Raw genomic sequence first — 9,594 nt, forward strand, 5'->3', positions numbered from 1 at the left:
TCCAACATAGCAAAAGAGGCAATGCGAAATAAAAGGCAGAATCTGTCAAAAACAGAACAGTCTGTAAAGACGAATTTATAAATGGCACCAGACTTGCTCAAATGGAAAAACTCAAAACTAATGAAAGTTGCGTACATATCTGAGGATCACGCTCGTAAATTGGCAGATTTTTTCGAATTTTCTACAGAGAATTATGCCCAGATTCGTGACAGACAGCAATGCTGTTTCTGCGCAGCAATCCCAAATATAACATCAACTTTGACATAGAAACTTTACTTGGCACAAAAACATGATAAGGAGAGGTTGCTACAGTAGTAAACAACTTCCAAGACTCAACAAAACAAAAAATTGCTGTAGGTAAAAAAACATGGGTTGTCTCCCATAAGCGCTTTTCTTTAACGCCTTTCAGCTAGGCGCAGAAAGTGCAAATCAAGTAACATCGAGAGTAGAAGCATCAACATCATTACCAGGGGTGTTGGGAGTTTTCTCAACAATGCATTGTATCTGGTCTATATAAGTAACTCCTCTCTCATTGCTCCTAGGCTTACTATTCTCATCAAACAAATTTTCAGGAACAATCCAAGCATAGTTGTTTTCCAAAGCTTCATGCATTCCTAGTAGTTTACTAGGTATTGGCGCTTTAATTTCCCTACCATCATTAACATTATTAGTATACTTAATTCTATCCATATCCATCTTTTCAAGTATTTGTTTAAAATTAGGAAAGAAACCAAGCCTCTTATGCTCAATAAAAACTTTTCTAGCTTCTTTAACTATATCCTCAAATTCCCTAACAAGGACTTTTAAAACAAAATTTCTCTTTTCCCCCATCTCCATATCCGAAAGTGTAAGAAACATATGTTGTATTATGGGATTGAGATTAACAAATCTAGTTTCTAACATGTGTATCAAGCAAGCAGAAGCACTTTCATAAGTAGGAGCAGTTTTTGATAATGGTATATCTTCAAAATCTTCATCCATACTAACATGGGTGAAAAATTCTTCTATATTATCTCTTCCAATGATACACCCTCGTCCTACCGGTATCTCTTCCAAAGTAAACTTAGGATTAAGCATGATGAAATAAGCAAAAAGTAAAGACAAGTAACTAATTTTTTTGTGTTTTTGATATAGAGAGCAAGACAGTAAAACTAGCAACTAATTTTTTTTGTGTTTTGATTTAGTGCAGCAAACAAAGTAGTAAATAAAATAAAGCAAGACAAAAACAAAGTAAAGAGATTGAGAAGTGGAGACTCCCCTTGCAGCGTGTCTTGATCTCCCTGCAAGAACGGCGCCAGAAATTTAGCTTGATACGCGTAGATGCACACGTCCGTTGGGAACCCCAAGTGGAAGGTATGATGCGTATAGAAGCAAGTTTCCCTCGAGTATGAAACCAAGGTTTAATCGAACCAAGAGGAGCCAAGAAGCACGTTGAAGGTTGATGGTCGCAAATGTGATGCGGCGCAACACTGTGATTCCGGCGCCAACGCTGAACCCGCACAACACAACCCAAGTACTTTGTCCCAACGAAACAGTGAGGTTGTCAATCTCACCGGCTGTCTGTAACAAAGGATTAAACGTATCGAGTGGAAGATGTTTGCAAAGAAAACAAGAAACAAGTAGATTGTATGCTATGTAAAGAATAGGACCGGGGTCCACAGTTCACTAGAGGTGTCTCTCCCATAAGATAAAAGCATGTTGGGTGAACAAATTACAGTCGGGCAATTGACAAATAGAGAAAGGCATAACAATGCATATACATGACATGGTAAATATAGTGAGATTTAATCCGGGCATTACGACAAAGAACATAGACCGCCATCCAACTGCATCTATGCCTAAAAAGTCCACCTTCAGGTTATCGTCCGAACCCCCTCCAGTATTAAGTTGCAAAGCAACAGACAATTGCATTAAGTATGGTGCGTAATGTAATCAACAACTACATCCTTAGACATAGCATCAATGTTTTATCCCTAGTGGCAACAGCACATCACAACCTTAGAACCTTCTGTCACGATCCTGCATTCAATGAAGGCATGAACCCACTATCGAGCATAAATACTCCCTCTTGGAGTTAAGAGCAAAAACTTGGCCGAGCCTCTACTAATAACGGAGAGCATGCAAGATCATAAACAACACATAAACAATAGATTGATAATCACCATAATCATAGTACTCTCTATCCATCGGATCCCGACAAACACAACATATAGTATTACAGATAGATGATCTTGATCATGTTAGGCAGCTCACAAGATCCAACAATGAAGCACAACAAGGAGAAGACGACCATCTAGCTACTGCTATGGACCCATGGTCCAGGGGTGAACTACTCACTCATCACTCCGGAGGCGACCATGGCGGTGTAGAGTCCTCCGGGAGATGAATCCCCTCTCCGGCAGGTGCCGGAGGCGATCTCCGTAATCCCCCGAGATGGGATTCGCGGCGGCGGCGTCTCCGTAAGGTTTTCCGTATCGTGGCTCTCGCATCGGGGGTTGCGCGACGGAAGCTTTAAGTAGGCGGAGGGTCAACGCGAGGGGCCACACGAGGGGCCCAGGGGATAGGTCGGCGCGGCCAGGGCTTGGGCCGCGCCGGCCACCCCCCTGGCCTCCTCGTGGCCCCACTTCGTTAGGTCTTCGGTCTTCTGGAAGCTTCGTGCAAAAATAGGACCCTGGGCGAAAGTTTCGTCCAATTCCGAGAATATTTCTTTACTAGGATTTCTGAAACCAAAAACAGCAGAAACAAAGAATCTGGCTCTTCGGCATCTTGTTAATAGGTTAGTTCCAGAAAATGCATAAATATGACATATAATGTGCATAAAACATGTAGGTATCATCAATAAAGTAGCATGGAACATAAGAAATTATCGATACGTTGGAGACGTATCACCCCCCGCGTTGCCCTTCCGCCTACTTAAATTCTTCGTCGCGAAACCCTCTGTACCGAGAGCCACGATACGAAAAACCTTCCAGAGACGCCGCCGCCGCCAATCCCATCTCGGGGGATTCAGGAGATCGCCTCTGGCACCTTGCCGGAGAGGGGAATCATCTCCCGGAGGACTCTTCATCGCCATGATCGCCTCCGGAGTGATGAGTGAGTAGTTCACCCCTGGACTATGGGTCCATAGCAGTAGCTAGATGGTCGTCTTCTCCTCATGTGCTTCATTGTTGGATCTTGTGAGCTGCCTAACATGATCAAGATCATATATCTGTAATACTATATGTTGTGTTTGTCGGGATCCGATGGATAGAGAATACTATGTTATGGTGATTATCAATCTATTACTTATGTGTTGTTTATGATCTTGCATGCTCTCCGTTATTAGTAGAGGCTCTGGCCAAGTTTTTGCTCTTAACTCCAAGAGGGAGTATTTATGCTCGATAGTGGGTTCATGCCTCCATTAAATCTGGGACAGTGACAGAAAGTTCTAAGGTTGTGGATGTGCTGTTGCCACTAGGGATAAAACATTGATGCTATGTCTAAGGATGTAGTTGTTGATTACATTACGCACCATACTTAATGCAATTGTCTGTTGCTTGCAACTTAATACTGGAAGGGGTTCGGATGATAACCTGAAGGTGGACTTTTTAGGCATAGATGCATGCTGGATAGCGGTCTATGTACTTTGTCGTAATGCCCAATTAAATCTCACTATATTTATCATATCATGTATATGCATTGTTATGCCCTTTTCTATTTGTCAATTGCCCGACTGTAATTTGTTCACCCAACATGCTTTTATCTTATGGGAGAGACACCTCTAGTGAACTGTGGACCCCGGTCCTATTCTTTACATCGCATACAATCTACTGCAATACTTGTTTTTACTGTTTTCTTCGCAAACAATCATCTTCCACACAATACGGTTAATCCTTTGTTACAGCAAGCCGGTGAGATTGACAACCTCACTGTTTCGTTGGGGCAAAGTACTTTGGTTGTGTTGTGCAGGTTCCACGTTGGCGCCGGAATCCCTGGTGTTGCGCCGCATCATATTTCGCCACCATCAACCTTCAACGTGCTTCTTGACTCCTACTGGTCCGATTAAACCTTGGTTTCTTACTGAGGGAAACTTGCCACTGTGCGCATCATACCTTCCTCTTGGGGTTCCCAACGGACGTGTACATCTACGCGCATCAATGGCATAGCCATGATCAACAAGGGGTTCAACATACTCGAAAGTAAGTATGCATAATAGCAACAAGGGGTTCAAGAAGGGTGTCAATAGGTCGACACACACAAGATAAGTGGGAATACCCATCACACTTAGAGGGTACACCATGATCATGAAGATGACAACCACCATGTCACTAAAAGGGGATTATCGGTGAGGTGCCAAAGAGACTAAACATGCTCACGGTGAGCATGCTCCATCAACATAAGTAGAAACAACACAAGATAAAACGAGAGACAAGCATAACAACAAGTAACCACAATATGTGAATCAATATCAGAGATCAAAAGATGGCTTGCCTTGGCTTATTTGTCCCTGGACTTGTTCAACTCCATCAATATAAGAATACCAACAACATAAATAAAATCCTTGTCCGATTCCACTTCTTCTTCTCCTTCTCCGGAATCGTTCGCATCTATCGCCGGAAAATATAAAAGGAACACAATCAATCACATTGTACCAACAAAACAACATTCAACAAACAACAATCAATAGCTAACCACTTTACTAAGGGCTAACATATTAAGGACTTCTAGATACTACAAAGCAATTAAAAGAGAACCCATTTTATTTACCTAGTAAAGGTATGAGAGTATCACAACTTAGCAATTGCCTCTCTCGGTATCACCATGGCACAGCTAAGTATCCCATGGTAGATAACATCATGAAGAGGACAAGTGCATTAGTTTGGCATCACAAACGTTTAAATTTTATTTTCAAACATTTTTGGAAAAGCACAAATCATTCTTCTTATTTTATTTTGTTTACAAAACACTACCAACAAAAAGGAAGTAAACAATATTCCACACCATTTGAAAACTTAAGCCTAACAATAGAACTAAGGTTAAGTTGCAAAGGTTTTGTTTTGCAAGAATAAGACATTGGTTGAGCAATTTTAATACAAAGAGGTGGTTAGAGTTTTCAAATAAATCAAAAAGTTTTGCTTCAACAACCCATGTCACACATACACATTACTAACAGTAACAAATAGGCATGAATAGAGACTAACACTATTTTTACTAGATGGCCAGTACAAATACAAGACTAACCCAATTGGATTCACTCAAAAATATTAATCCTACAAATTTAGGAATTTGTTTGAATCTGACTGTACAGAGAACAAGATCTGTAAGCCATAAATTGTAGAAAAATCATAAAAATATGAGACCACTGGCATTTGAAAGCTAATTAAACAGAGATGCATACACAATTGGATTTGGGTTCAAATAGTTTCTGAAACTCTCACAAATGGATTAACAAGGTTACTGCATGCCTTTACCATTTTCTTTATAACTGGATTTTCATAACAGATAAATGTTTGAAACTTGTTGGAGATGATTAAGAAAACATCCAGCAGTCCTACAAAGTTGGAATCACTTAATTAGGGTCAAAGATGGATTTTTGGTGATTTAAAAGCTAACAGCCATGTCTGCAGAACACACAGAACAAGTTTAATTCACCACAAATCGTACATAATTCATAAAAATATGAGGTCAGTTGCATCTGAAAGGTATTGAAAAGCTGGTTCTTACCCAATTTGTTTCATTCAAAAATTCGTTCCCAAGCTCCTGGTTGAATTCGACAAAGTCAGATCTGACCAGATCTTGATCTGTGAACCATTTCAGTTTCAGGAGGTCAATCGAAGTGAAACCACCGCCAAAATGAAGGTAGTGAAGAGGGCTTTCACCCAAATTTGAGTTTGCGCAAAAAGGTTTTGCAAAACGGAAGATATTAAACAAACAGTGAACCTGCATGTTTACAGAACGTTATTTACCGAGGAAAATCTGTAACGAATTTGAGTATGAGACCAACGCCAAGTTGTAGATCTTTTCAGCATCTATCTGTGGAACTTTGAAGCACTCGATTTGGATCTGCACACGAGTTTTGGCGGATTTTACAAGTTCGTACCAGAATCTGAAACAGCAAGATTACAGAAATTACTGCAAGGTTTTGGACGAACTTTGATCAAGAGTTTCAGATCTGAGGATTGCTCAACCTTCTCCATGCTTGGACCAACATGCACCTGCATCAAGATCCAATCTTGTGAGAGGGGAAAAGAGAAAGGGAGCTGGCATGGTGAGGATGAGCTTGAGGGAGGAGGGAGCTTCATCTTGAAGTGTTTTCCATGGCCATGGCCGGCCATGGGAGCAAGGGACAGCAGCATTTCGTGGGGAAGAAGTGGAGGAGGGTGTGAGGGAGTGGAGAGTGAAAAGAAATGACCAAAGGAGGAGGGAGTGGCCGGCCAAGCTCCTTAAATAGAGGGAGGATGGTGGCTGCCTCCTTTTTTTTGATTGGCTAAGGTGGGTGGCTGCCCATTTAGTGATTGGGGTAGTTGGGAGGCAAGCCTTGTGGAGGAAGGAAAGATGGAGAGGCATTGCTGGCCGAAATTTGAATGCAAACACAAATTAGCCGGCTCCATGCTTGCCAAACAAAAATGAACAATGTGAGAGATATAGAGATGGAGGAAGGTTGTGATGGTAAAATACACCATGATGGCATTTGTTGCATGATGGCTTTGTGCCAAGAAGATGATGGTGATGGTGATGTACAAGGTTTCATGTGCATGCCATCTTGGAGATGGCTTCCACAAGATTTTAGACTTGAACAACTCAACACAAGATGAAAATAGAGAGTGATGATTTGACCACATGCAATATTGCATGGGTGTGGCCGGCTCATCTCTTGAGCCAAGTCCTAATATGAAAGAGTGGTGAGGATAATAAGCATGGCAAGCTTGTAACAAGGTTGACAAAGAAAGTCAATGTGAGAGGAAGGTGGTGATGGTGATGGTGGTATGCCATAGAGGAATGGGTTGTGGTAGATGAACACAAGGTGGTTTTCAAATTTTACTTAGAAAGAAAAGGTTATTTCCCATATTGAGAGTTGATCAATCATAGGGGTAGGGTTCATATTGGCCTTGTCTTTGAAATCTTTTTGAAAGAGACAAAATGTGGTTTAATAAAATAGGTCTACTTGCATAATAATGCCAAATAGATTTTTCTCATGTTTTATCAAAAGGTGCAAGGATGGCACAGGTACCATAACCATGCATTTTAAAGAAGGAGTAAAATAAATACTTTTATTTAAAAGCATTTTAGGTTGAAGGAAATGAGATGGTAAAACACCATCCACAATTCCCTCTTGTTATTAGAAGAAAACATTTAAAGAGCTTTAATAAAGCCCAGGAATGGTTTGTGGTCAAAACCAGAGAAGAAAAACAGTAGGGTTTTGAGAAAGAAAACTTATTTAGAGAGGAGTGTTCTCAAGGGTAGGTGGTGGCTACAAAATGTACCCATCATTCCCACTCTTGGTTTTGTGAAGATTTAACTTGAATACATCAAGAGGTAAAAGATAAGGAAGTGATCTTGGGGGTTAAGCATTGGATAGGGTACATGATCAAGTGGATATAAGAGTTGCAAGGATTGACTGAGACATGCAGCACGTGGAGGTCGAAGAGGGTGTTGCATAGATGGGATCCTTGCATTGAGATCACCAATAACAATGGTGGTTGCTTAGGTATCAACTGCCAAAAATTGGAACTTTTAAGACTACCAAAACAGAGGGTTGACTTGGCTTCAAAAACAACCATGATGAGTGGGTATAAGAGAAGGATGTGATGAGGGGTAGATGATCCCAAATTTTTGAATCAAGGATGATTTGAGTTAGCTTAAACACAAAGAGGAATTTTAATTAGGCACACTCATGTTGCCATTAGTGGAAAGGTTTGATGTAGTAAGAAGGAAAACATTTTTTTTTCTAAACTACACATAAGTTTTATTAGGTGAGTTGTTTTTCTTACCACTAGGAGTGTTGTTCTTTGAGGTAGCTCAAGACAAAACTCAACAAGCAAATCAAGACAATTCATCTATCAGCAGATCAAGGCAATTCATTATAACAAACAGATCAAGGGCAATTCATCTATTTAGTTTATAGAAAAAGTTTTTGTTCCCCCAAATTTTTGCATTAAGTACAAATAATCATAGTTGCAAAAATTGGGGCGTGACAGACTCTAATCATAGTTGCAAAAATTGGGGCGTGACAGACTCTTCCACCCTTAGAATAATCTCGTCCCGAGATTGCTAAGCGCAGAACTAGAGGGGTTGTAAAGCTTGACGAAAGTTAGACTCCATTCTTCTGTCGGCGTGCCGTTGTTGAGAGGGTCGCAACTTCAGCTTCTGAGAGACATGATGGATTCTTGCCGATAGCAAGCTTCTTGAAGAGGTTGACTACTCCAGGCCGGTGTTGGATCTGTAGCTTCTTCATGATCCTAGCGGTGGTTCAAGACTGTGGGAGGGTTAGTGCATCCAATGGTGCTTGAAAACTTTTTAGAGTTAGATTAAATTTAGTGGAAGACGAAGTCTTCCACCCTTAAAATTGTTCATCGGGGAGGGGCGTTAAAAACTATAAGCTTCGGCCACGGGTCTTGTCGGGCGCTCCTTGGAGAAGCCATTGATCTCCCGTCTTGAGTCGAACATATTCTGAGGGCGTTGTGTAGTCCACGGCTTCGAGGGGAGCTAGTGCAATCCCACGTTTCCAACGTTGTTTTAGAAACATTTAAAATTTGAGGGTTAGCTCCAACTTTTAGTGGAAGACGAAGTCTTCCACCCTTAAGATTTTTCATCGCGGCTTTCGGAAAAACTCAGAGCGTCTGCCTTGCAGTCCTGTCGGGGGCTTCTGAAGAAGTTGTTGATCTTCCTTGTTTAGTTGAAGAATCTTCGGGGGCAACGTGCAGACCACATCTTCTAGAGGCACCCACGTGTTAACTAAACCTTATGGGATGCGCGGTGAGTTAGTAAGTTGATGAAACACCTAGTTGGTATCCATATGAAACAGTAACAGAGGTCGTCGAAGACAATCATCAGCTGGCGGGTCGGTGCTGACTTATACCAGTTGGTGAGCGGGTAAGTTGCACCTAGTCTTGAGTTCTTCAGGTATCTTCAGGAGCTTCACTTGAGGAGGACCAGATGAACCATGTGATGTAGCTTGTCGTTGACGCTAATGTTCTCTCATCTAGTTAGACGGTGTATTAGGGGGGCGGGTTCAAAAAGATATCCTCGAGGTTAGCGCGATTATATACCAGGGTTAGGCCAAGTTAGTAAGTCTTCTGGTAGAGGTGCAGTCACTCTTGAAGGTAGGGGCTTCTGCTTTCTTGATGAAGTGGAGATGCTTCAGCGGATCTTGAAGGTATTGGCTTTTGCTTTGTTGGCGTAGTAGAGATGCTTCAGATGACCTTGAAAGTAGTCGGCGTATATAGGGGTCCGAGTTAGTTTCCCTGACGGTTGAAAAACAACTGCTAATGGGTTTAGAGTTAGAGTCTTTCGTTAATCTACCCAACTATCTAGCAGTTAGCAATACATCGGCGAGGCAAACTTTAATCCTATCATTGCATGCGGCACCCATACAATCATAACCAGAGACAAAAT

This window comes from Lolium perenne, chromosome 5, assembly GCF_019359855.2.
Source record: "Lolium perenne isolate Kyuss_39 chromosome 5, Kyuss_2.0, whole genome shotgun sequence".
In the NCBI taxonomy this organism is placed as follows: Eukaryota; Viridiplantae; Streptophyta; class Magnoliopsida; order Poales; family Poaceae; genus Lolium; species Lolium perenne.